General features: G+C 48.9%; 1 long non-coding RNA gene across 3 annotated transcripts; it reads right to left on the bottom strand.

Moving 5' to 3' along the window:
* Positions 1–3,195: 3,195 nt before the first annotated feature.
* Positions 3,196–26,849, bottom strand: LOC124528614 (uncharacterized). 3 transcript variants are annotated; one of them, XR_006966198.1, is made up of 6 exons: positions 21,309–21,394; positions 16,073–16,209; positions 15,011–15,134; positions 7,113–7,231; positions 5,190–5,287; positions 3,196–3,540 (listed from the first exon to the last, which is right to left on the bottom strand). It is a non-coding gene; the product is annotated as an uncharacterized LOC124528614 (long non-coding RNA). The 3 variants fall into 3 exon arrangements; XR_006966197.1 differs by lacking the exons at positions 3,196–3,540; positions 5,190–5,287; positions 7,113–7,231; positions 21,309–21,394 and adding an exon at positions 26,727–26,849 and having other exon boundaries at positions 14,828–15,134; XR_006966196.1 differs by lacking the exons at positions 3,196–3,540; positions 5,190–5,287; positions 7,113–7,231 and having other exon boundaries at positions 14,828–15,134.
* Between the last annotated feature and the right edge of the window lie 530 nt (positions 26,850–27,379).

The following is a 27,379-nucleotide window of genomic DNA, read 5'->3' as shown; positions in this document are numbered from 1 at the left end:
TTCCCTGAGTTCGAACCCCACATCAGGCTCTGTGCTGTCAGCATGGAGCCCGCTTCGGATCCTCTGTCTCCCTCTCTCTCTGCCCCTACCCCGCTGGGGCATGTACATTCTCTCTCTCTCAAAAATAAATAAACACCAAAAAAATTAAAAACAAAAAGTGGCTGGGGCAACCCAGGAGCTACATTTTTAATTTAACTTAATATGATTTTAAATTAAAAAATTGATAATTCAGTTTTCAGAAAACTTTTAAAAATGTTTGGAACAACCTGGATACGTGAATCTACCTTTTCAACTGTAAATTTTGTGGAAATCTAACTACAGATCAAATACTTCTTTTTTTAATCTTTTTTTTTTAGCGTTTTTATTTATTTATTTTTTTAATTTTTTTTAACGTTTATTTTATTTTATTTTTGAGACAGAGAGAGACAGAGCATGAACACGGGAGGGGCAGAGAGAGAGGGAGACACAGAATCGGAAGCAGGCTCCAGGCTCTGAGCCATCAGCCCAGAGCCCGACGCGGGGCTCGAACTCACGGACCGCGAGATTGTGACCTGAGCTGAAGTCGGACCCTTAACCGACTGAGCCACCCAGGCGCCCCAGCGTTTTTATTTATTTTTGAGAGAGACAGAGCATGAGCGGGGGAGGGGTGGTGGTGGGAGGGAGTGGCACAGAGAGAGAGGGAGACACAGAATCTGAAGCAGGCTCCAGGCTCTGAGCTGTCACCACAGAGCCTGATGCAGAGCTTAAAACAGTTCTCTAAGAGGGGCGCCTGGGTGGCTCAGTCGGTTAAGTGTCCGACTTCGGCTCAGGTCACAGTTCTTGGATTTGAGCCCTGCATTGGGCTCTGTGGTGACATCGCAGAGGCTGGAGCCTGCTTCAGATTCTGTGTCTACCTCTCTCTGCCCCTCCCCTGCTGGCGCTCTCTCTGTCTCTCTCAAAAATAAATAAACATTTAAAATTTTTAAAAAATTGGGGCGCCTGGGTGACTCGGTTAAGCGTCCGACTTTGGCTCAGGTCATCATCTCGTGGCTCGTGAGTTTGAGCCCCTCACTGGGCTCTGTGCGGACAGCTCAGAGCCTGGAGCCTGCTTCGGATTCTGTGTCTCTCTCTCTCTGCCCCTCCCCTGCTCGTGCTCTGTCTCTGTCTCTCTGTCTCTCTCTCTCAAGAACAAATAAACATTTAAAAAATTAAAATTAAAATAAATAAATAAATAAATAATAAAAAAATTGTTTACATTTAAAAAAAAAAGTTCTCTAAGAGATCTTGTTCTCAGAGAAGAGGAAACTGGTGCTCAGAGGGATAAGTGGTGGGATTTGGGAGCCTATGTGTTTGGTTAGAAGCCCTTGGCTTCTAGGTTCACAACTGGCACCCATCCCATTACATCTTCCTGAGAGTTTTTCCAAGGACCCTAGTGTGGGTGGGCCCATGAGTGAGCCACTCACTGTGATGGGCAGGGCCGGCGGGTGGAGAGGAGGTGGGGAGATGGAGAGAAGAGGCAGGGGAAACTGGGGCTCCTGTGATCACAGGGACCATCCAGGTGGGAGCCACGCAAGGTCCAAGGCCACAGGACAAAAGGGAGGGACAAGGGCTGAGCTGATGGGCTTTCCGTTTCATTGACCGGCTGTTCTATCTCTGCCTTACTTTGCAAAGGATCTCAGGAGCGGCTGCTGCTGTCTCAAGGAAAGAATCGGCAGGGCTGGTAAAGCCTTAGATTAACAGGCCCCAAAGGGGACAAATAATGGCACCACACGGGGACAGCCACGGACCTGGTCATGTCCCAGTGTAAGAAAAAGGAAGTGGGGACGCTCTGCTTCCAACACGGCACATTGCACCTTCTTCCTTTCTCATTTCAAACGAGCGGATTCTCCATCCTAATGTACAAGACCCTGCTTTCCAACCGGCTGCCCCACGTCTTGGCCACCAGGAACAGAGGCAGTCCCTGTCCCTGTGCATTCCTTCTCTGCAGTGTCCTGAAACTACCCTCTGCTCCCCGTCCCAGCAGCCCCCTAGGACCCAGCCCAGGCCTCCCTGAGGGCAAGAGCACCATGCATGGGGTCCAGAGGCCCTGCCTCTCCTTGGGCCTGCCCCCGTCAGCCTGGGAAGACCTCAGCGGGCCTCTGTCTGCCCGGCCAGTGAGGGCGCTACCCTGCTGGCTCTTGGAGGCCAGGGCCGGCCTGCCTGGCAGGGCACTGTCTGCGGCCAGCCGCCCACCGACTTCCCACTTCCAGATGCCTCGGAGCGCGCCGGGCGGCCCTGTCCTGACGTGCCCCTTCCCCTCTGCTGCCCTGCCGCGAGCTTCGCTTAGAGGCGGCCAGATGTGCCGGCGGCCCCTAACAAGGTCCAGATGTGCGGCCTGGCCTGGGCCAGTGGCGGCTACCAAAGGAGAGGGAGGCCCTGGGAGGGAGGAGCCAGGCTGCAGCTGGACGCGGCCGTGCAGAGGAGGAATGCGCTGGGAAGGATTCCCACTGGAATGCGAGCTTGGGATGTCTCTGCCTAAATAAGGGCCTGGCCTCTCCTGGAGCTGGAGGCCCCAGCAAGTCTAGGTGCAGCCGCGCTGTGGACGCGCCTCCCCAGCTGTCCCAGGATCTTTGGCAATTTTTTCCCTCTTCTTCCTTTCTTTTCCTTTCCTCTCCTCTCCTCTCCTCTCCTCTCCTCTCCTCTCCTCTCCTCTCTCCTCTCTTTTCTTTCTTCTTCTTCTTCTTCTTTTTGGCTAACTTTAAAAGTTATACACAGTAATTAAAAGCAGTTAAGAAACCCAAATAAGCTAGGGGTGCCTGGGTGGCTCAGTCGGTTGAGCATCCGACTTTGGCTCAGGTCATGATCTGACGGTTCATGAGTTCGAGTCCTGCGTCAGGATCTGTGCTGACCGCTCAGAGCCTGGAGCCCGCTTCGGATTCTGTGTCTCCCCCTCTCTCTGACCCTCCCCCTCTTACACTGTCTCTCTTTCTCTCTCTCTCTCAAAAACAAACATTAAAAAAATAAATTAAATTAATTAGTTAATTAATTAATTAAAAAAAGAAAGAAACCCAAATAAGCTAAAAGATGAAAACAAAAGGTAAAAATAAAAATCACCTAATAATTCCAGCACCCCAACCACCGTTAAAGTTCTGGAATGTGTCCTGCTAGCCTTTTTTTTTTTTTTTTTTCCAAATACAAATATGTACATAGGTTGGTTGGTTAGTTTCAATCATGCTGCGGAGATTCTCAGAACCTGTGCTTTTCGCTCAGCTCTTTATTCGTGAGTCGGCTATCACAGTGGTTCCCAAACTGGTCCCACAGAACCCCAGAGCCATTTTGCTATTGAGAGCAGAGTCCTTCCCCACCTGTTTGGGATGTACTGACTTATGCCAACTGAAATGGGCTTCTTTCCTGGAGAATTTCTCAGAGTCTTTAATTTACTAATGTACATTGTGAATCATCAAGAGGAGCCTGGGATTTCCTAAACATATTTCACTATGAAATCCCTTGAGGAATCTTCTTGAGGCTTGGGTCCGGGGAACATCATACCGGAAATGCTGTTCTGCAACATTCTTCATAGGGCTGCGGAGAACACAACAGTTTATCTCAATATCCCTTCAATTTATCGCTGTTCCAAATAATTCTGCGATGACCGTCCTCATACTCCTCCTTTGTTATACAGAAACATTCCAAGCAGTAGGACTGTTGGCCACATGAAAGACCATGTTTGGGGCGCCTGGGTGGCCCAGTCGGTCGAGCGTCAACTCTTGCTTTCGGCTCGGGTCATGATCTCACAGTTCGTGGGTTTGAGCCCCACGCTGGGCTCTGCGCTACGTCAGCGGGGAGCCTGACACAGCGCTGAGCCTGCTCAGAATTCTCTCTGCCCCTCCCCCACTCATTCTCTCCCTCACTCTCTCTCCCTTTCTCAAAAAAAAAAAAGAAAAAGAAAAAGAAAATCTAAGCCAAGATTGGGATCCCAGAAGAATGCCCAAAGACACAGGCACCTGGCAAAGGTGTGCCTTCTGTGTCAGCAGTTGATGCGTGGACTGCCTGATCGTCCTGACCGAGAGAAATGGTCCCGGCAGACCCAGCGTGAGCACAGTCCAGTGGGGGCGGCTGCTTTCTGCAACCTTCTATCAGCACCGGATCCTCCCGCTACCCAGTAAGTCTGCCTCCCACAGGGCCGATGGCTTGCTGGGAACTAACAGGTCCGCTCTCCCTTACTCGCAGTTTCAAAATCCCCAAACTGCTGAAATCTGTATGATAAAGCCATTTTTATCGTAAGTCGTTTTACTACAAAGCCTGACCTGACGTGAACTCATTTGGCAGCAAAACGAGCCTCCACTGATGTGAGGCCATTTACGGCTTCTCTTTCCACCACTTAGTGTGTGAATGTTGGCGGACTTTGCTCAGAACTGTTTATATGTTTACCAGGTACTGCCCCACACCCTGCTGGGGGTATTTTGTAACATACAGTGTTAAGGGAATCCATCATGGCACTTTTCTTTCTTTCTTTTTTTTTTTTTTTTTTAAGTGTATTTGTTTATTTTGAGAGAGACAGAGACGGCGCAGGGCCGGGGTGGGGGCGGGGGGGGGGGGTGGTGAGTGGTGCAGACAGAGATTCCCAAACAGGCTCCGCACTACCAGCACAGGGCCTGATGTGGGGCTCGAACCCATGAAGCCGTGAGATCACAACCTGAGCTGAAACCAAGAGTCGGATGCTTAATCGATTGAGCCACCCAGGTGCCCCTCATGACACCTTTCTTTTTTTTTTTTTTTTTTTTAATTTTTTTTTAATGTTTTATTTATTTTTGAGACAGGGACAGACAGAGCATGAATGGGGGAGGGTCAGAGAGAGGGAGACACAGAATCTGAAACAGGCTCCAGGCTCCGAGCTGTCAGCACAGAGCCCGACGCGGGGCTCGAACTCACGGACCGCGAGATCGTGACCTGAGCCGAAGTCGGCCGTCCAACCGACTGAGCCACCCAGGCGCCCCCCTCATGACACCTTTCTAAACCATGAAAAATTCTGAATTCTGAATCATCTGGCCCCAATGGTTTTAGGTAAAGGATTATAGATCTGTATTTACAAAATTTTCCCTAAAAAAGTGTCGTGGGCTTACAAGTAAAAGGAGCCAGACACAGACACAGATAGGATACGATCCTGTTTCTATGAAGTTCACGAACAGGCAGAGCAAACGGACAGTGGTAGAAATCAGAATATCAATTACCTCTGGGGAGGAGAATAGACCAGGAGGGAGCACGAGGGAACCTTGCAGGGTGCTGGAAATGTCCTGTATCCTGATCCGGGTGGAGATTACACAGGTACCTACGTATGTAAAAATTCACCAAGCTGTACATTAAAGTGTACTGCACTTTGCTCTAAGTCGGTTACACCTCAAAACAAAAGTAAAAATAAAGATTATGGGAATCTGTTATCTCAAATTAAGCAATAAACGGCTCCCCGTGGCACCCCATCCCACCCTATGATGCTTTTGAACTTCCCAACAAAACTTAAAGTCATCGTCACATATGTCTGGCTCATCTTTAATCCCAAGAAACAAGTTTAATGCAAAAGTCAAATTTAGCAAACAGGTAAAAAAACTCTGATTTGCCCTCCAAAAGAACCCATCCCCAGAGTGTATCTGCGCTTTAAAAGTGCCGCAGGAAACCACTCGGGGCCTGGCTCCCTTGCGTGAGAGCCTCTCGGCTCTCATCAGCCACCGGGAGGATGTTTCCCGGCCCTGCTGCCTCCAGCAACGGCTGCTGAAACAGCCAGCGGGTGGTGAGCGTGGACCCAGGCCTGGCATCCTACCCACAGTGCTGCAAGTCAGAACTTGCGCCCGACCAACAATATCCCTTAATTGCATCTGATTAGCTGGAATTTGGAATTTGTATCTGAGAACTGAAGGGCACCGGGGACTCCTTGATTAAACAGGTCAGATAAGCATATATTGTTGAGAGGAGCAAGCTTCTTTCCCGAAGCTTGCTCGTTGCTCAACATCGGACAGCTCATGGCCTTGTCCTTTGACCCTCACTCCCATGACATGCCCACCTCCGCTTTCCCGCCCACTTCCTTTCTGTGCTCCACTGGGGGGAGGTCAGTGCTCCACTGGGGCCTGGCTTCTCTCTGCTACTCCACTCATGACTCAGCCCACATGTCAACCTTCCCATCTCCGGCCAGAGGGCACCGTTCTGATGGCCTCGGGCTGTCCTCGGCAGCCTCTGATCCTTTCAGGAACAAGTCAGGATATAAACAAACAAACTGACCCACTTGGGCTTTTCCCTAATCTTTCTAGAGCACGCTGTCCAAATCAAGAGCCTGTGCTGATGGAAACATTCTATATCTGCGTTCTCCAATTCGATAGCCACTAGCTACCTGTGGCTATTGAAACAGCACCCCGGTTATGGCTAAGTACAACTTAGGAACTGAAATATATATATATATATATATATATATATATACACACACACATATATACATATATATATAATATATTTCTGATGTTGCATTCAGTTGTATTTTATTTTTTATTTTTATTTTTTAAAGTTTATTTATTTATTTGAGAGCAGGGAAGGGGCAGAGAGAGAGAGGGAGAGAGAGAATCCTAAGCAGGCTCCACGTTGTCAGCACAGAGCCTGACTTGGAGCTCAGTCTCTCTCATGAACAGTGAGATCATGACCTGAGCCGAAACCAAGAGTCGGACACTTAACTGACTGAGCTACCCAGGCGCCCCTCTTCTTTTCTTCCTTTCTCTCTCTCTCTCTTTTTTATCCTTAGCTCCAAGCCCAAGGTGGGGCTTGCACTCACTACCTGGAGATCAAGAAGTACATGTTTTACTGACTGCACCAGCCGGGCACCCCCACCTTTTTTTATTTAAAGAAACGTCACCAGGGGCGCCTGGGTGGCTTAGTCGGTTAAGCGTCCGACTTCGGCTCAGGTCACGATCTCACGGTTCGTGAGTTCGAGCCCCATGTCGGGCTCTGTGCTGTCAGCTCGGAGCCCGGAGCCTGCTTCGGATTCTGTGTCTCCCTCTCTCTCTCTGCCCCTCCCTCACTCACGCACACTCTGTCTCTGCCTCTCTCAAAAATAAACAAACATTAAAACATAAATAAATAAATAAATTTTTTAAATGCAGGGCCAAACTCATTACTTTCAATCCAAGGAATGCAGATCAAGCTGGAGGAAACTTAGCGGTGGTGCGCCATGGGGTTGGTTTTGACCAGCTCATCTCGGTGTTTGTATTAGACGCTCCAATAAAGATGTGCGGGTCTGCTAATCAAATACAGAGAGCGTGTTATGTTCTGAGAAGTCTGGCATACACATAACCAAGATTTAAACTATTGTGACAGGCAGGAGTGACACAGCTACAAAATTAGCTTCTCTTCATCGGACACCTCAACAGACCACACACGGTGCTAAGTGCCTTTCTGTATCATTTAATTGTCGCCCCTCCGTGAGATCAGAAATCGTGACCCTGTTTACAGATGAGGAACGTGAGACTCAGAGGGGCTAAGTCACTTACCCACTCTGAGCTTCCATTCAAAAGAACCTGACCCCGGAGTTCACACCCTTTCCACCACACTCTGCCGTCTCCTACTCGGTTACGCCAACAAAATGAACACGAAAGGGGTAAGTGACCTTGATACGATGCATGGTAAAGCTAGAGGAGACCTGGTTCTAATGTTCATGACGTCAAAATCTTGGCATTGCTGCTGAACTTAGACAGCGGCAATATAACTCCTGAAAAAGCTCACATGACCTCGGGCTCTACCACAAAGCACAGTGACCACATTGAGGAAGCCAGCCACCCTTCTGTGCACCCCACCAGTCAGTGACATCGAGAAGGTGGGACCAGTTCCAAATAGCAGGCTTTTTAAACAGCTTTCTTGAGGTATCGTTGACATACAATAAACCGTGTGTGTTTAAAATATACAATTTGAGGGGCGCCTGGCTGGCTCGGTCGGTAGAGCATGTGACTCTTGATCTCAGGGTCATGAGTTCCAGCCCCACATTGGGTGTGGAGCCTACTTTAAAAATGATAAATAAGGGGCGCCTGGGTGGCGCAGTCGGTTAAGCGTCCGACTTCAGCCAGGTCACGATCTCGCGGTCCGTGGGTTCGCGCCCCGCGTCGGGCTCTGGGCTGATGGCTCAGAGCCCGGAGCCTGTTTCCGATTCTGTGTCTCCCTCTCTCTCTGCCCCTCCCCCGTTCATGCTCTGTCTCTCTCTGTCCCAAAAATAAATAAACGTTGAAAAAAAAATTAAAAAAAAAATGATAAATAAATATAGGGGCGCCTGGGTGGCGCAGTCGGTTAAGCGACCAACTCTTGATGTCGGCTCGGGTCACGATCCCATGGGTTGTGGGTTCAAGCCCCAGGTCGGGCTCTGCGCTGACAGCACAGGGCCTGCTTGGGATCCTCTCTCCCTGTCTCTCTCTCTGCCCCTCTCCCATCTCTCTCTCTCAAAATAAATAAATTTTAAAAATTAAAAAATAAAAATAATAAATAAAGTATACAATTTGATAAGTTTTGACATATGTATAAACCTATACAAGCATCATCCGACAGAGTTTCCTTGTGCACTTTGTTTTTTGCTTTTCTGTTTTAATTTTTTTTTTTGATGTTTATTCATTTTTTGAGAGAGAGAGACAGACAGACAGAGCTCGAGTGGGGCAGGGGCAGAGAGAGAGAGGGAGACACAGACTCCAAAGCAGGCTCCAGGCTCTGAGCGGTCAGCACAGAGCCCGATGCAGGGCTTGAACTCGTGAACTTCGAGATCATGACCTGAGCCGAAGTCGGACGCTTAACGGACTGAGCCAGCCAGGAGCCCCTGGACAAATGCTTTAATTTATTCTGGGTAAATAGCTTGGGAGTTGAATGGCTAGCCTGTATGTTTCACTTTTTTAAAAACCTGCCAGTTCTTTTCCAAAGTACCTGTCCCATTTTATGTTCCCAGTGCAAACCCAGCTGGAGAGTTTCAGGTGCTCCCCATCCTTGCCAGTACTGGTAGGGCCTGTCTTTTAATTTGGGCCATTCTAATAAGTGTGTAGGGGTCAGACATCACTTTTTAAAAGGGTAATATTACAGGGACGCCTGGCTGGCTCAGTCGGTGGAGCATGAGACTTGATCCTGGGGTGGTGAGTTCGAGCCCCAAGGTGGGTGTGGAGCTTACTTAAAAAAAGAGGGGCGGGGGGCGATATTACAAACCAAAAAATATATGGAAGAAAAAGTTGGAGGGGAAGGATCTGGACCCAGGACCCACAGGGAGCTGGGAGTATTTGGTTTGGAGACAGATGAGTATCTTAAGTATCTGTAAAAGGGACTAAATTTCTGTGTTGTTTTAGAAGATGCACTAGAACCCGAGGGAAAAGTCACCGGCAAACAGACCTTGCTTCAGCTGAGAACCTTTTGATACAGGCTCTGAAAGGCAGAATGAGCGTTTGGGGAAGTGGGGTCTCTGCCCTTAGAAGGATCAGGCAGCAGTATTTGGAGAATTCCTCTCTCAGGGATGGTCAATTCAACACTGTTCACGTCGGCTGAGTACCTACTATGCACTGTGACGGGACGTGGCAAGAGGACACAAGAGCAGATGTTCTCATGCCTTTGCCTAAATACTATCATGTGATTAGGGTTCTGCCAAAGCTATGGGCAAGGGTGATAGGAGGGAGAAGGAGGTGGAACTGCCCAGAGGGGGTGACCCTGGGTCTCCGAAGTCCTGTCGGAGGCTCCGAGAGAATACCTAAGTAGGGGGCCGCCTGGGTGGCTCAGTCGGTTAAGCATCTGACTTTGGCTCGGGTCATGATCTCGAGGTTCGTGAGCTCGAACCCCGTTTTGGAATAACATTCAGCTGAAATGCAATCTGGAGCATTCTTTCCATATGATACGGGAATGCTCTCCAAGAGCTATTGAGTGGAAAAAGCAAGGTCTAGACACCGTGTATGGCAAACTAGCAGCTGAATTTTTTAAAGGGGGTTTGGTGAGTTAAGAACACACACACAGGGTTCATTTGCATATCTTATACCTCTTGCCTAGTAACATAGGTTGCTTTTGAGACAGGAAGTGGCTGGGAGACAGGTGTGGGAAAGAAACTGTCTGACATACCTTTCTGCATCTTTAGAATCTTAACGGTGTAAGTGAATTGCCTATTAAAAATAAAATTAAAATTAAACTAAAAACGTTAAAGGCACCTGCCTATTTCAGCATGTTTTCCTGGAGTGCCTTCCTCAGCCTTTTCCTCTGCGTTCACTTCCCTCCATTGAGGCTTGTGGGCAAGTCTTCCTCTCCGAGGAGGCCGCCGTGGGGAGCTTATATTTCTTTCTGCCTCTCTCCCCAAGGAATGCATCATCAAGACCGATTTTTCTTAAACATTAATGTCTGTTAATGTAATCAGCTTGGTATCTTGTAAAAGTTCAGACTCTGATTCAGTAGCCTACGATGGGCACTGAGGTCTGCATTTCTTTTTTTTTTTTCTTTTTCTTTTTTTTAGATGTTTTATTTTATTTTTGAGAGACAGAGCATAAGTGGGGGAGGGGCAGAGAGAGAGGGAGACACAGAATCTGAAGCAGGCTCCATCCAGGCTCTGAGCTGTCAGCACGGAGCCCGATGCGGGGCTTGAAATCACAGACCGTCAGTTGATGACCCGAGCTGAAGTTGGATGCCCAACTGACTGAGCCACCGAGGCGCCTCCGAGAGTCTGCATTTCTAACCAGCTCCCGGGTGGAGCTAATGTTGCTGGTCTCAGACTACACTCTGAGCAGGGAGGGTCTAGAGCTCTGTGTGTTCCATGCTGAGGCTCATGGCCAAAGCACTGAGAGGTCTCGAGAAGCTGTCCTGCTCTAGAGAAGAGGAAGGGATATGATGGTGGCGATTCTCATGAAGAGAGAGGCACGTCGATCCTCGGGCTGGTCTGAGCCCCTTAGTTAGCATTGCTGCCAGAGTAGGGACCACTGACCATCACCCCGGGTCTCCATTCCTACCCACCACTCTCTTGCCTGGAGCACAGACGCACTCCCATACTGCCTCCATTGAAGGGAGGCCCAGATAGCAGGTGCCTCAGAGGGAGCTGTAGGAGATGCACCAACCAGAAAAATAAATGCCTTTCTTCTTTCTTCCTTCCTTCCTTCCTTCCTTCCTTCCTTCCTTCCTTCCTTCTTTCTTTCATAAACTCTACCTCCAACATGGGGCTCGAACTCACAAACCCCAAGATCAAGAGTCACATTCCTATTTCTGATGGACTAATGGTGGCTGCAGGCCACACCCTCTCTCATGCCCTCCCTGAAAATTCAGAAGCCAAATCAAACCTCCTACAGAAAATGAAACCAGACAGCATTCAGCACAGCCTTTCTCCCTGGGTGAAACGCAGATGTCTTGGATTCAGGTGTGGCGGGACCACCTGCTCTGGCAGAAAGCGGATCGCCCTCCAACAGAGGCCTCGTCACTTGCCCAGGATGAGAACTGACCCGTGAACCTGGAAGCCAGGCTGCCGAACGCCCCCACCGCACCCCTTGCCCCAGGGGACAGGGTAGCTTCCTAGGCCACACACGTGGGTTTCCCTGATGAGGCAGTTTTCGGTATGACAAAACCCTGCTCTTGCCATTGCCAGAGAGGGAGGAGGATGGTGTAAGTTCTGGAGGGAAACCAACAGGCACATTCCCGCGGGGCAGACCCCACCCCTGGCTGGAGCAGTGCCCCCCTCACCCCGGTGATCACTGGAGAAATGTCAGGGGAGGCACCCCCTCTCCCCATATCATCCCCACCCACCCGTGACCCTGCCTGAAATTGCACCATGCACGTTCATTCTTTTAGGATGAGAAACTGCATCTTTTAAAATACTCCCACCCACCAGACAGGTAATACATTCAGCTGTTATCAGTCATCTACACCTTAATGTGAATTAGTTGATTAGTCCTGGAATGCTTCACCTGGAATGCGCCTGGTCCAATCCCTCTTTTTACAAATGAGGGAAACCAAAGCCCAGAGTGGAGGTGACCCACTGAAGGTCAAGCAACAAGGTGGTGGCCAAGTCATGGCAGGGAAGGGGCGGAAGGGAAGGATTGTATGCAGGTGGCAGGGGAAGAGGAAAAACCCCAGGATCACCGAGAGGGGCAGAGGCATCGTCAAGGTTGTGCTTTATACACAAATTCAGAGCTGTGTCAACCTTTTCCCCCCACGAGAAGGTAGGAGGCGGAACCAGAAGCACGTCTCCACCCCACCCCACCCTTGAACATAAAACTTCTTTGAAGTTTCTGGTTTTATCTCAGAGTTCATTCAGATGCAACATTCTACTCTAAAGTATATTCTGGTTTGTTTTCACATAAAAATAATAGAGAGAATAAACCGGTGGTTGCCAGAGGAGAGGTTAGAGGGGAAGGGGATTAAAAGGTACAAACTTCCAGTTATAAAATAAATTAGAAAGATTTTTAAACGCAAAATATTCTTTCTTATTTTTTAACGTTTTATTTATTTTTGAGAGAAAGAAAAAGAATGAGCGGGGGAGGGGCAGAGACAGAGGGGGACAGAGGATCCGAAGCAGACTCTGCATTGTCAGCACAGAGCCTGATGTGGGACTGGAACCCACCAACTGTGAAAGCATGACAGTCGGATGCTTTAACCGACTGAACCACCCGGGCGCCCCGAAATATTCTTTAAATGGTGAGATTCAGGGACGCCTAGGTGGCTCAGTCAGTTGGGCGTCCGACTTTGGCTCAGGTCATAGTCTCACGGTTCGTGGGTTCGAGCCCTGCATTGGGCTCTGTCCTGACAGCTTAGAGCCTGGAGCCTGCTTCTGATTCTGTCTCTGCCTCTTTCTCTCTCTCTCTCAAAAATAAACATTAAAGACAAACAAATAAATAAATAAATAAATAAATAAATAAATAAATAAATAGTGAGATTCAAAGGGCCCTAGGTGGCTCAGTCAGTTAAGCAACCAGCTTCGCTCAAATCATACTGTCATGATTCCTGAGTTTAGGCCCTTCCTTGGGCTCTGAGGGCAGAGTCCCCTTCAGATCCTTAGTCTCTCTCTCCCTACCCCTCCCCTATTCACTCTCTCTCTCAAAAATAAACATTTTAAAAACAAGTAAATGAATGGTGAGATTCATTTAGTCAGATAGCATTTTCTACTTGCCAGGTAGGCTGAGATCAAAGTTTGCATTTCTGAGTTTGCACTTGGCTGGCTGGGATGGGGTGAGGAGACTTCTCACTGCATGCCTCTTGGTACCCTTTTTTTTTTTTTTTTAAAGTAATCTCTACCCACAACGTGGGGCTTGAACTCACCACCCCGAGATCAAGAGTCGCATGCACGCTCCACTGACTGAACCAGCCAGGCAACCCGCCCCTTTGCACCTTTTAAAATTATGTGCCGACTGCAAATATTACCTAGTCAAAAAAAATGAATAAAATTAAAACTTGGAAATGTGGGTGGGTGGGGGTGTGGGGAGACAGACCCTTTTGCTCGGATAGGAGAGAATGCAAACAGGAATATGTGCATGTTGGACAATCGTGGTATTAACCCACATGTTAAAGGTGCACCCCGGGGCGCCTGGGTGGCGCAGTCGGTTAAGCGTCCGACTTCAGCCAGGTCACGATCTCGCGGTCTGTGAGTTCGAGCCCCGCGTCGGGCTCTGGGCTGATGGCTTGGAGCCTGGAGCCTGTTTCCGATTCTGTGTCTCCCTCTCTCTCTGCCCCTCGCCCGTTCATGCTCTGTCTCTCTCTGTCCCAAAAATAAATAAACGTTGAAAAAAAAAATTAAAAAAAAAAAATAAATAAAGGTGCACCCCTTTACCTAACAATGTCCGCTGTGAGGATCTAGGCCACACCTAGAAATGGCACACGAGCATATTCACGGCTCTATCATCTGTGCTGACCCTTAGAGGCTGGCCTGAGCATCTAGCTGTCTTTGAAGGCCTTGATGACTCTGAACAAAGACCAGGAGCTACACTGCCTCCTTTCCAGTCTGGCGACCTTTGCACATCACCTCTTAAAGAATCGCTCTGGGGTGCCTGGGTGGCTCAGTTGGTTAGGCGACCGGCTTCGGCTCAAGTCGTGATCTCACAGCTCGTGAGTTCAAGCCCTGCATTGGGCTCTGTGCAGACAGCTCCGAGCCCGGAGCCTGCTTCGGATTCTGTGTCTCCCCCTCTCTCTACCCCTCCCCTACTCATGCTCTGTGTCTCTCTGTCTCTCAATAATAAATAAACGTTAAAAAAAAAAAAAAAAGAATCGCTCAGTGCATAATAGTAAAATAACAACAGGGGTGCCTGGGTGGCTCAGTCGGTTAAGCGTCTGACTTCGGCTCAGGCCAGGATCTCACGGTTCATGGGTTCAAGCCCCATGTGCTGACAGCTCAGAGCCTGGAGCCTGCTTCAGATTCTGTGTCTCCCTCTCTCTCTGCCCCTCCCCCTCCCCCCACTCATGCTCCGTCTCTCTCAAAAATTAATAAATGTTTAAAAAATTCAGAAAAGTAATAATAACAACAGCTGCTGCCTACAGAGTGGTTGATTTGTGCCTGGCTGTTATACACACAACTCCTCCTGTGTCACAGCCACTTCATGAACTAGCTGCTCTTCTCAGCCATGTGGTAGACGAGGACACTAGGGCATGTCAGCGCTAACCTTGCCCACGGCCACGCTCCCTAACTCAGCAGTGGCAGAGAGAAGATTTCAACCAGATGCCCATGCATCCGTAGCAGCTACCATTTATTAAGCACCTGCTGTGTGCTGAGCCGCTGTGCTAGTCACTTGGTGGTGTTTTTACGAGGTCATCTCATAGTCCCGTGTGAGTGCAAGAGGTGATGGGGGTGAGGGGCGTCACTGAGGGAACTGCCCCTGCCCTTAAGAAGCTGATCGTGCAAATAAGAAGACGACCACAACAATCCTTCCACTTCCGCAAAGCCTCACGGCTTCCAAAGCCCTTTATCTATCTCATTTAATCTTCTTGACAATCCAGCCAAATAATTTTCGTGATCTCTGCTCCAGGGTGAGGAAACCAAAGCTCTCCAAGTCACATGGGATGGCCCCCAAGATCATCCAACCGGCCAGGGGAGGGGCTGGAACCTGACCTCAGGTCTCATGACTCCGTCTCTGCTGAGGGGGTATAACATGCTGCCTCCACAGCCCGGCTCAGTGGTTTCCAACCTGCTCTAACAGGAGGACTCTTTCCCCGCTTTGGAAATTGTTGCAAGCCTGCAAATGAATGGAGCTGTTATTTAGGGTTTTAGTCAACCAGGGAAATTCACAGTGGAAAAACGACCAGGGAAGCAGCACCGCCAAAGAGCAGCAGCACAGTTAGTTACCCAGACATTACTTATACAGTCGGCAGACAGTATTTGGAGTACAAATAGACACAGAGACTTCTTGCAATAACCCTGCAGCCCACGAGCAGGCAGCCACTGGCTGAGACCCCACTGCCAGAGCAGTTCAGAGGAGGACACGTCTCCCAAGTCCATTTTCTCTATCAGAGCGAGGTGGGGGTGGGGCGGGGAAGCACCAAAGTTCAATGGGATTGGTGGAAAGTGGTGTTGGGGGGAGCGCTGGGAGCAAAGGGGTGTGATAAGGGCCACAGGTCAGTGGAGAGGCCAACAGGGCACGTGGGTGTTTGTGTATTTCTTTTGGAGGAAAAGGTTGATTCTGGATGCCCAAGAGCCACTACAGCAGTTGGGGTAAAGAAGCAAACGAAACATTAAAAAAAAAAAAAAAAAAATTGGTGTGTTCGAGCCCCGCCTCAGGCTCTATGCTGACAGGTTGGAGCCTGGAGCCTGCTTCCGATTCTGTGTCTCCCTCTCTCTCTCTGCCCCTCCCCTGCTCACGCTCTGTCTCTCTGCCTCTCTCTCAAGATTAAATAAACATTAAAAAAAAAATTTTTTTTTTAAAGAAACAGACTAGAAATGGAGAGGATGGCCTAGAAGAGAGATCATGCAAGAGGTTTGAACTTGCAATGAAATTACCTTTCGAGAAATAAAGAGAACATCCAAGGCTGTCGTAGTGGGTTCTCACTTGCTACTGAGGGTGCCCCCGCCCTGCACCATCCCGCTCCCCTGTGCACCCACATCCGAGCTGAACAGACAGGCGGCCCTCCGTGCCCTCGACTATGTAGACGGCCTCCCTGCTTGATGATCCCTTACCTTTCCAGGATCTTCTCCATGCAGTACAACGCCACAGTGAAGCTCATTGACATTAGCACCCAGAGGCCCGGGTGCAAGTCCCAGCTCTGCAGCAATCCCGTACGACATTAAACTCCTCAGGGCTTCCGTTTCCTCACCTGTAAGACGGAAGTAACAATAGTACTTGCCCTGTTGCTATTTCGAGGATGAGGCGCATGAGCGTATGTTAAATACTGAGAACACGGCGTCCTAGAATAAACGCTTGCTATTATTCCTATGAAGAAGCCTTTTCCGGAGCCCCTGGGTGGCTCAGTTTGTTGAGTGTCTGACTCTTGATTTGGGCTGAGGTCATGATCTCACGGTTCGTGGGATTGAGCCCTGTGTCACGCTTAGCAATGACAGTGTGGAGCCTGCTTGGGATTCTCTCTCCCTCTCCCTCTGCCCCTCCCCTGCTCATGCTCTCAGTCTCTCTCTCAAAATAAATACACATTAAAAAAAACTTAAATAAAAAAAGCGGTTTCTATTCCCAACTAATCACTCCTCTCCCCTGCACACTTGGCCATCCAAGCTCTTCTGCCACTTTTTTCCCCCCACTTATTTGCCTATTTATATGTTTCTTGATATTAAACAGTAAACACCTGGCACATCAGAGACATTTATGAAGGAAGGAAGGAAGGAAGGAATTAAGGAAGGAAGGAAGGAAGGAAACGAAGGAAGGAAACGAAGGAAGGAAGGAAGGAAAGAAGGGAAGGAAGGAAGGGAAGGGAAGGAGGGAAAGAGGAAGGAAGGAAGGAAGGAAACGAGGGAAGGAAGGGAAGGAGGGAAGTAAGGAAGGGAAGGAAGGAAGGGAAGGAGGGAAGGAAGCAAGGGAGGGAGGGAAGGAAGGAAGAAAGTGAAGGAGAGAGGGAGGGAAGAAAGGAAGGAAGGAAGGAAGGGAGGAAGGAAGGAAGGAAGGAAGAAAGAAAGAAAGAAAGAAAGAAAGAAAGAAAGAAAGAAAGGTGGGTGAGAGGGAAGGAGACAGGAAAAGGGCCCTGACTGCAAAACCTTTAAAATTTCATTATGGAACGAGGCTGGCTCAGTCTGCAGAGCATGGATGGGACTCTTGATCTCGGGGTCGTGAGTTTAAGCCCCATGCTGGGCAGAGAGTTTGCTTAATAAAATAAGTTTACTGTGGCAGTCACCAAAGTGAAAAGAAACCATACAATCCTCATCTTCTGTAGGCGTATCTTAAAACCCTACTTCCCACCAAGCTTTGGGAGTTTGCAAACATCACGTAAGTTGCAATCCCAGCCTCCATGGAACTGACAATCTATGGCGGGTGATGGGACAAGCCATGTGAGACAGAGCTGTAGAACAAGGTTGTTGTACTTGCCAGCCAAGGGATAGTCAGTGCCACTGGAAGGCCAGAGCTGGGAGAGGGCAGAACAATATGGGGTGAGTCACAAGTGTGTGTGTCATCCTTGCTCAAGGTAAACTAGGACTGTTGGGTAACAACAGGAAAATGTCACAAAGCAGGATGAGCCAGTGCATGCCTCTGATTGGTGGGCACAGCCTTGGGTGTGGAGGAGGGAGAGAAATTCAAGGCTTGCTGGGGTCAGGGCACGCGTGGTGGGACAGTGGGATCGAAGTCCAGAGCCAGAGCCCTTCCAGAGCTCTTACTGGCTTAGAACCTCCATTTTTTTTTAATCTTCCCTGTGTTGTGTGAACTCTTCTAGATGCTGGTTTCTGATAACTTTTTTTATTACTATGCAAGTAACATGCTTTCATAGAAGAAATAAGGAGGAGGAAGAGGAGGAGGAGGGAGAAGGAAAAGAAAATCCAGAGAAAAGAGAAAAAATAACCTAAAGTCCCACCGCCCCAAATCACTCCATATTTTGGTGCCTGCCCACCCACCCTTTATCCTCTCTTCCACCCACCCTTCAACCTACCCATCCATCCACCTATTCATTCATCCATCCATCTGTGTCAGAGTTCTTAGTTGCAAACGACAGAATCCACTCTAACTGAAAAGAAACTTATCTCTTTTATGATGATTTGGTTTTTCAGTTTATTCATTTTTATTTTTTTTAATTATTTTTTCTAATGTTTATTTTTGAGAGAGAGAGAGAGAGACAGAGCGTGAGCGGGGGAGGGGCAGAGAGAGAGGGAGACACAGAATCTGAAACAGGCTCCAGGCTCTGAGCTGTCAGCACGGAGCCTGATGTGGGGCTCGAACTCACAAACCTTGAGATCATGGCCTGGGTTGAAGTCGGACATTTAACCGAATGAGCCACCCAGGTGTTGCTTTTATGGTTTTTTTTTTTTTTTTAATGCTTATTATTTTTGAGAGAGAGAGACAGAGAGCAAGCAGGGGAAGGGCAGAGAGAGACGGAGACACAGAATCAGAAGCAGGCTCCAGGCTCTGAGCTGTCAGCACAGAGCCCGACGCGGGGCTCCAACTCACAGACCACGAGATCATGACCTGAGCTGAAGCTGGCCGCTTAACCGACTGAGCCACCCAGGAGCCCCTTTTTCAGTTTATTTTAAGAAAGAAAGCATAAGTGGCGTGGGGGTGGAGGGAGAGGCAGAGTCAGACGCAGAGAGAGAATCCCAAGCAGGCTTTGCCCTGTCAACACAGAGTCTGACAGTGGGGCTTGATCTCAAGGACTGTGAGATTATGACCTGAGCTGAGATCGAGAGTCGGACGCTTAGCAGACTGAGCCACCCAGGTGCCCCTAACAGAAAAGGAACTTATTAAAAAACATTCAGTAGCTCACAGAATCCAAAAGGGAAGACAGGCACAGAGGCTCAGAATGCAGGGATGATGCCCAAACCACCTCAGGGTACTTTTCTAGCCAAACCACCAAGGCAGCTATCAGCATAAATTCTGCAACTTGCCTGAACTCACCCCCTTCAACAATGGTGGGAATTGGATCTCAGACCATCCCTCCTGTTGCTCCGAAGGCCAGATGCCTCCTCTAACCCCCTTCCCCAGGACACCTGCTTCCTGTCGCCCTCTTCCAAATCAAAACCCTCATGTGCATGCATCTGATTGGTGGAACCTAGGTCACATGCCTACACCTTAGTTGCAAAGGAGTCTGGGAAAGTAAATTTCTGGCCTCGAGAGAAGTGAGATTTATGATCTAGGGAAAACCCACAAACACAAGAAAGTTAATCAAAAGATACATACTGGTGACCTTAATGCAGGGCAAATGTCGCCTGCACTATGCATTATTTTTCTCCTTACAAATATAGAATGATATCAATTTAATTATTCTCTGAATCTCCAGTGCCTGGCACAGAGTAGGCACTCAATGCAGGAGGAAGGAAAGGAGAAAGAGAAGGGAGAGATTACATGTTTACATGCTGCCTCACTAAACAAGACTGAACGAAGACTTCATGTTTATAGAATCCGTACAACTCCCAAGGCCGTCCGTGGATTATGAAGGAAGGTCTCTCGCCCAGCACGTTAGTACAAAGCTGCCCCCAGCCGTCAGGCTCGTGCTCTGGCCATGGCGTGCAGCATCTAGACCCCAGGGAATGCTGTATCCTGAGGAGTCACTTTCTCTGTAGCCCACCTGTTGGCTTAATGTCACTCAGGCTGACACTGAATCTTCTCCCGTCCCCAATCCCAGAGTTTCATGAGGTTTTAAGTAGTCTCTGAGGGCCACTCTAAAACAGTTGCTGCAAAGGCAACATTAGAGGCCTCCCAGGGTGATAAACATCACTGGCACCAGTTTCAAGCGGATCTGTTCAAATCAGTCGTGTTCTTCGTGGTCAAGGTGTGCCATCACAGAATTATATGGGTCCTGCCTTTTAGAAGTTTATACTGTAATTGTTAAGAGGCAAGATACATGCACTTAAATGACAAGCTCTCTTGCTGCCAAATAAGGTAGGAAAACGTCCCTGCTCCCAGGGCCTGGGGGGATGGCCAGGCCCCACAGGCCGAGTGAGAGGAGCCTGCTGAGAAGGGGAAGGGCTGGGGGAGGTAGTGGCCAGGGCACCGGCTTGGGAGTCACAGCAAACCTGCATTCTTCCCTAACCCCCTCAAAGCAGGTCAGACCCTGTATCTGCAATTGCTGTCGCATCGCGTACCCCTCTTTACGGCTGAATTTCTTTGCGGGGTTATCTGGTTGTTGTCTGCCCCCTCCCCTCCACCCCGAGCCGGCTGTGGTGCCCTGAGGGAGGTTCCGGGTGGGCAGAGGCTGGTGAGGACCAAATCAGGGCGAGGCTGCAGGGAGGGTGAGGCTGAGACCCATCACAAAGACAGTCTGAAGCCTCCCCCTCACACTCCTTTCCCCCAGGGAGGAGCAGCTGATGTGTTTCTGGAGTGTTCCAATCCAATTAGTGCCCTCCCTTGCTCCAAGGAGGGGCCCAAGCCACCACTCCCCTCCCTGAGGTGGAGACGGGGTGGGGAGGGGGTGCTGAGGAGGTCTGAACACCCTGACCCAGCTCCTCCTGGCAGCGCGGCTGGCTCGCCGCTGCTGAGAGGCTGCTATGACAGCGCCCGTTTCTAGGCGACTGTTCTGGGGAATGGTCTGTTTTGGCAACCGGAGGGCCCCTGGGTAAAGGGGGCCCGCAGGCCGCGGCGCATTTGCATAGCAACGTCCTCCCCTCCCGGAGCCGCGCGCTGCTCTGCGGCCGCTCAGCGGGGCAGGAGGCTCCCGCTCCGGCTCCGGCTCCGGCTCCGGCTCCGGCTCCGGCTCCGGCCCCTGCCCTCGGCCCGGCCCGGCCCGGCCCCAGGCCCGCCCTGTGCTGTCACCGCCACACGGCCCCCTCTCACTTCCCGGGGAGGTGGAGGCCGCTTGCTGAGCTGGGGCATTTCCGGAAAGGCTGGTGCCCTAGGGAAGTGGGGAAATGATGCTTGGGGACAAAACACAGACACGGGGGCGGGGGAGGGGGGATGGAATATAATCTTTTACACACCGGAGTCAAAGTCACAGGGCTTGGCAGCATCAAAATGCATCCTGGGTAACAGGGTTGCCTCACAAAATGTTTCTGTAGGTGAACCCTCCACTGAGCCCTAGGAGGTGCCCAGATGTCTTTTGGGTCATTAAATTGCAAGTGTCTATGTGAAGTTGGAAACGGGTAGGCCTGGAAAAAATATTTATCTAGAAAAATCAGGGGGTGATATTCTTAGGAAATATTTTCAAATGCTTGCAGGAGGGACTTGGTGACATAGTATTGTCCATGTAATTTCCGAAGAAACCGAAAGGGAAAATAAGTAACTCCCGGAGGCCCCCCTCTGTCCTGCACACGCCCACCCCTCCGCAACTACCTCTGCCATCTTGAGTCCGTGATGCCAGCTGAGATACCAGGCTCTGAACACGCGGACATTAACCGCCCAAGGACACATGCCCTGGGCTGGAACCCGAGAAGGGGGTTGGGCAGGGGCAGGTCACCTCAGCTGAGCGATCACATTCCCTGGCAGCTGTCCAAGGGGCAGCTCTGGCTGCACCTGTTTGTGGGGAGATTTGCTTTTATCAGTATTGACACAGCAGCAGGGCCAGGGAATAGCATAGTAATAAATAAATGAGAGAGGGAGAGAAAAAAAAAAAAAAAGGCAGGAGCCACCGAGGCGAGGCAAAAATGCTGAGGTCTTTTTTTGCTTGTTGTATGTCAGCGCGTTCCATCCAGTTTCCCCACCCCTGAAATCTCCGAGGATCACGGAACAGCCTTGGCATGGGAGCCCTGGGTCTTAAAGAGATAAAATTGCAGCTCAGAAGCACCTTAAGATCCTTTTGTGCCAGTATCCCTAACCAACAGATCTCAAGGTTACTGGGTATCCTCACCCGCCACTTAACTGTGTCAGGAAGGTCAGCAGGAAGGGAGTTCCTTCCTCCCTCTGCCAAGTTCCAGCATCAGGGAGACAGCATGATTAAAATGTAGGTTTTGGAGTTGGGCAAACCTAGGATCAAAAACCTGGTTCTGTCTAGCTGTGTGATCTGGGGTATGCCAAACTAAACCAGTCCGCGCCTCGGGTCCTCCCCAGAAATGGAAAAACAAAACCAACTATTGTTGCGAGGATGTAAGCGATGATATAAGCAAAGGCGTAGAATAATTCCTCGGTATATACAGTTCACTTCGTTGCTGTTATAATGTATCAACTTCCCATCAAGTTTTTTTTTCAAAAATATTCTTCCCCCCACCCCACAAAAAAAAATTTTTTTAATAATAATAAAGAAAAGAAAAAGGTAGGGGGAATCAGAACTGTTCCAGAAATGGCAGGGGAATGAAAGAGCCTGAAACAGTCTTTATCTTCCAAACGGGGGCCAAACATGACCTCTTAGTTTCTCAGCCTTGCTTTCCAGTCTTCAGGGGCTGCAAACCACCTCACGTCCAATCTAGTCTGATACAGTGCAGTAAGTGGATTGCAAACAAACCTGGTCATCAGAAGATACCCTGACCAAGCCCAAGCAATAAACTGCGTTTGTAAAAATTACTTGCAGTGAGTCATTACCACGTTTAACACACGGAGGTAGTTTCTGCAGAGGGCAGGCTAGCATAGCAGCGAAGAAGGTGGACTGAGCTGTCGGACCGCTGGACTCTAACCCCAGCCTTGGCATCTGCTACTCATGTGCCTGTGACAGCATATTTAACTTTCATAAGTCTTGCTTTCCTTATCTGTAAAATGGGCATAATAATGCCCCATAAGCTCGTTGAGGACGGAATGCATGAAAAGCATGTAGCGAATGCATGACACAGAGAAAGTGCTTAATCTTGTCAGCACTTGTAGTCATTGCTGTTTGATGAATGAGGCCAGGGACTGTGTCATATATTCATCCCTGTATCCCCAGATCCTCAAACAAAGGCTGGCATTTAGTAGAGTACAGTAATGTTTGACGAAAGCATGAATGCAAGGCCCCTGCCCTCAAGAAGTTAAATCTACCCAGGAAATAGAACACATAAACTACCTACGGCACTCAGGCGCTGGAGACAGCAGAGGGTTAAAAGCCATTCTGCCAGTCCCGAAGCCCCAGAGGCAGACAGTCCCTTGGATCCCTGTTTCATCTATCCAGGATGCTTTCAAGAGAGGAAAACAGGAAGTATCCCTGATAGCCCAGCTTGCTCTGTTTTTTTTTTTTTTTTTTTTTTTAAATGATGGAGGGTGGGGGTGGGGGTGGGGGAGAATGGTCCTCTGGGTCACATTTTGCCAGTAAATCAGCCTCCTTCCCTTGAAATGCTGGGGCTTCCAGAGGGGCAGATAAATAGCTTCTTGCTCAATGCAGAGAGAAAGATGTGGTCCAGAAATGACAAAGCTGACAGGTTGGGGTTCCTTAGTGGACTGCAGGTGTTTCTAGAGCTTGTCCTTTGCATTCGTTCCCTCTCCTCCTCATGTGGACTAAGTGCCTGGCCTTAGTATGGGGGAGGGGGGCCCTAGGGTTACAGCTCAGTGCCTAATGTCCAGGATATAAACAGTCCAAAACAAAGGGCAGTGAACTCAGAGAAGAAGGGCTGAACTCAGAAGAGTGAGAGCACTCTAAAGGAGAGAAACAGCATTATGAGAAACAGTCGTAGGAAAGAAAAACAGAAGGGAGCACTTAGATGGCTCAGTTAAGGGTCCGACCTTGGTTCAGTTCATGATCTCGCGGTTCATATATTCGAGCCCCACATCGGGATCTCTGCTGTCAGCCTGTCAGTGCGGAGCCTGCTTCACATCCGCTCTCTGCCCCTCCCCCTCTTGTGTTCTCCCCAAAATAAATACATACTAAAAAAAGAAAAGAAAAAGAGGAAAACAAAAGAAAAAACATGGAGAATAAGTGTTTAGGAAAAAACAAAAGAGAAATGCTTTTTTTTTTTTTTTTAAGTTTATATCTTTAGTAATCTCTGCACCCAACATGGGTCTCGAACTCATGATCCCGAGATCAAGAGTCGCAAGCTCTACCAGCCGAGCCAGCCAGGTGTCTCAAAAGAAAGCTTCTAAGAATTTGCAGCCAGGGTAATAGAATAAGTGTACACAGAGAACATGCAGAAGACCATCACCTCTAGGGACCCACAGGATGGCAGGAGTGGACAGAAGCTGGAAGGAGAAAAATAGCTTAAGACAGCAGACCTGACTCTGACCTAGCCAGCGTGAAGAGAGCGTGTGCTAACCCCTCAGTGTGCTAAGCTCACACTGATGTTTAATTTAATTGTTTGATAAGTTCAGTTATCCATTTGACCGTGATGGACAGGAGAGAACTTTCTAGAAAGGTGTAAATATTCTATATTGTGAAAGAGATATAGTTTACATGGGCAAATCTATTTGTCAGTATTACACGGTTAAGATTTCTGCATTTGGGGCTCAGTAGTTTAAACGTCTGATTCTTTATTTCAGCTCAGGTCATGATCCACAATTGGTGAGATCGAGCCCCAAATCCGGCTCTGCAGATAGTGTGGAGCCTGGTTGGGATTCTCTCTCTTCCTCTCTCTCTGCCCTTCCCCTACTTGCACTCTCTTTCTCTCTCTCTCTCTCTCTCTCTCTCTCAAAAATAAATAAGCTTTAAAAAAAAAAACAAAAACAAAACGAGGGGGTGGCTAAGTTAAGTGTCCAACTTCGGGCTCAGGTCATGATCTCACAGTTCGTAGGTTTGAGCACCTCATCAGGCTCTGTGTTGACAGCACGGAGCCTGGAGCCTGCTTCTAGTTCTGGGTTTCCCTCTGTCTCTGCTCCTCCCCCGCTCACACCCTGTCTCTCTTTCTCTCTCAAAAATAAAAAAAAAAATTTAAAAAAACTTTTTAAAATATTTCTGTGTTTCAATGTTTGTAAATTTCACAAGAGCTATACAAACTAGTCATGCAACTATACAAAATAACCAAGTGGGAGGGGCTGGAGGTACAGAAGAAACAAGAAAGAATGTAAATGATAGGTAAAGCATAAGTGGGAGTTGTGTTGACATTAAATTTGGTTTGAAATTTTTCATAATAAAAAAGTTTTTTGGGGGGGTGTCTGGGTGGCTCAATCAGTTGAGTGTAGGATTTCGGCTCAGGTCATGATCTCGTGGTTGGTGGGTTCAAGCCCCACATTGGGCTTTGTGCTGGCATTGCAGAGCCTGCTTCGGATTCTCTCTCTCTCTCCCTCTCTCTGACCTCCCCCGTGCTCTCTTTCTTTTAAAAATAAATAAATTATCTTTAAAAAAAAGGGCTTATTTTATTTTATTTTACTATTTATTTTTGATAGAGAGAGCACACGAGCAGGGGATAGGCAGAAAAAGAGGGAAACAAAGAATCTGAAGCAGGCTCCAGGATCTGAGCTGTCAGCACAGAGCCTGACGCAGGGCTTGAACTCATAAACCGGGAGATCATGACCTGAGCAGAAGTCAGTCGTTTAACCAACTGAGCCATCCAGGCACCCCAAAAGAGGTTGTTGTTTTTTGTTTTTGTTTTTTGTTTTTTTTTTTTTAGTTGCCTGTAATGTTTTACTGTTGTCCTTAAGCAAGTCCCTTTTGGGTTATCAGGAAGGCAGCGGAGACATTATCTAATCCAGTCATCCCGTTTTAGGTGAGGAAATTGAGGTGAACCTTGATTTGTCCAAGGTGTTCTCAGATATCAAGCAGCAGAGCTAATGATGGAATATCAGGAAGGAGCAGCACCCTTTTGACCTTTTCAACTGTCACCCACTTGTAGGGAGTCTGCTGGAATTCATCCCTTACCCGGGTTTGCCTCTCCAACCCCCCCAGGCCCAAGGATGTGCAGGGAGGTTGCGTGGGCTGGAGGGCGTCTGTTAGCTGCAAGCCAATTGCTCTGCTCTGGGTTGTTTTCAGTCTGAAAGGTAATCCTGAGCTCGCAGAGATTCAGTGAGGTCCCTTAGCTGCCACTTCCAAAGGCAAAAAAGGAAACCCAGACAATTAACGATTTCCAGTAACCAAGAGTTGAAACTCCAAGGGGGCCGGAGTCCCAGCTCTGCGGCCATCAGAGGCATTGCCTTAGGGCAGTCGCCTCTCTTGCCTTGGTTTTCCCTCATTTGTAAGAAGAGAGTGAAGAAGACTTTTGGGTTCTATGGCCTTACGGGGTTGTCAGGAAAATCTCAAGAGGTGTGGCTAGGAAAGCACTATGAAAAGTAAAAAGCAGTAACACAGGGTAGCATTATCACAGAGAGAGGGCAGGGTGGGTGAGGAAAGGTAGGAAAGCAGGAAAGCTTCTGCAGGATTCTTTTTTTTTTTTTTTTAATGTTTATGTATTTATTTTGAGAGAGAAAGGGATAGAGAGCGAGGAGGAGAGGGGTAGAGAATCCCAAGCAGGCTCCGCAATGTCAGCTCAGAGCCCGACACGGGGCTCAAACTCACGAACTGTGAGATCATGACCTGAGCCGTAACCAAGAGTCAGATGCGTAACTAAGCCACCCAGGTGCCCCTGCAGAATTCTTAAACAAGTCTTTTGGGTTGTGCCTTAAGGAAAAGGCTTTCTGAGGCGGGGAGGGGATGTAACATGTATAGATGTCTTGCACCAGGACAGATATGTTTTGCCTTCTCTATGATATCTCATTTACGCCTCAAAACGCCTTCTGGGGATTCGGGTACTATTATTTCGCTCATTTTACAGATGAGGAAAGAGGCACTGAGACCCTTAACCAACCTGTCCAAGGCCAGACAGCTGGTATGGGCAGAGCCAGGACCCAAAGCCAGGCGGTCCTGGGAGTCACAGGCAGGAAGGCCACACCCTCATCTGAGCACCGAGTGGCCGTGGAGGCTCCCGGTCACCTGGGCATCCAACTCACCGTCAGGAGACCCAGCCTGAGTTCCAGCTCAGCTGCTTCTTAGTCCCGTGACCTGGGCTGAGTCACATGGGCCCCTCGGACCCTCAGTGTCTCCAGCTGTACCACGGTGATAATAAACCCTGCTCCGCCTACCTCACGAGAAGGAGGTGAGGATTCCATGAAATCACTGATACTGCGAGTGTTTTGAAACAGCTGCAAAGGGCGACAGAAATGAAGACATCAGGATGGTTTTGTCAGAGACGCATTCCTGGGTTATCACACGGTGACATTCCAGCTCTTCAAATCCCCGGCCCACCCTCAGCACCCGACTGGGGGTCAGATCCTGGGCCTGCGCACCTCGTCAAATGCTGTTCTGGTGGAAAGGGGGAAGAGAGGCGTCACAAACTGTCCCAGCTTAAGTATTCCCCAAACAATCAGCACAGCACTGGCTTCAGGTTCTAGCCGAGGCCCGAATTTCAGCGAGGGCCCCCTTTTCCTGTTTGTCGTAAAACAAACAGGCTTTCTGCAACTTGGGCAGGATTTAACTGGCCATCGGCCCTGGAGATAAGTGGATCGCACTCAACAAGCTCACACGGGAGGAATTCGTACCCAAGAGCAGTTTCTAATTTATATTTTTGAATCCATAGTTAGGGAACTACCTTTATAGTGACTAG

This window comes from Lynx rufus, unplaced genomic scaffold (assembly GCF_022079265.1).
Source record: "Lynx rufus isolate CCGP_SWC_20201006 ecotype Redwood Valley unplaced genomic scaffold, mLynRuf1.p SCAF_6, whole genome shotgun sequence".
Lineage (NCBI taxonomy): Eukaryota > Metazoa > Chordata > Mammalia > Carnivora > Felidae > Lynx > Lynx rufus.
This window is presented reverse-complemented; position numbering and strand designations above follow the sequence as displayed.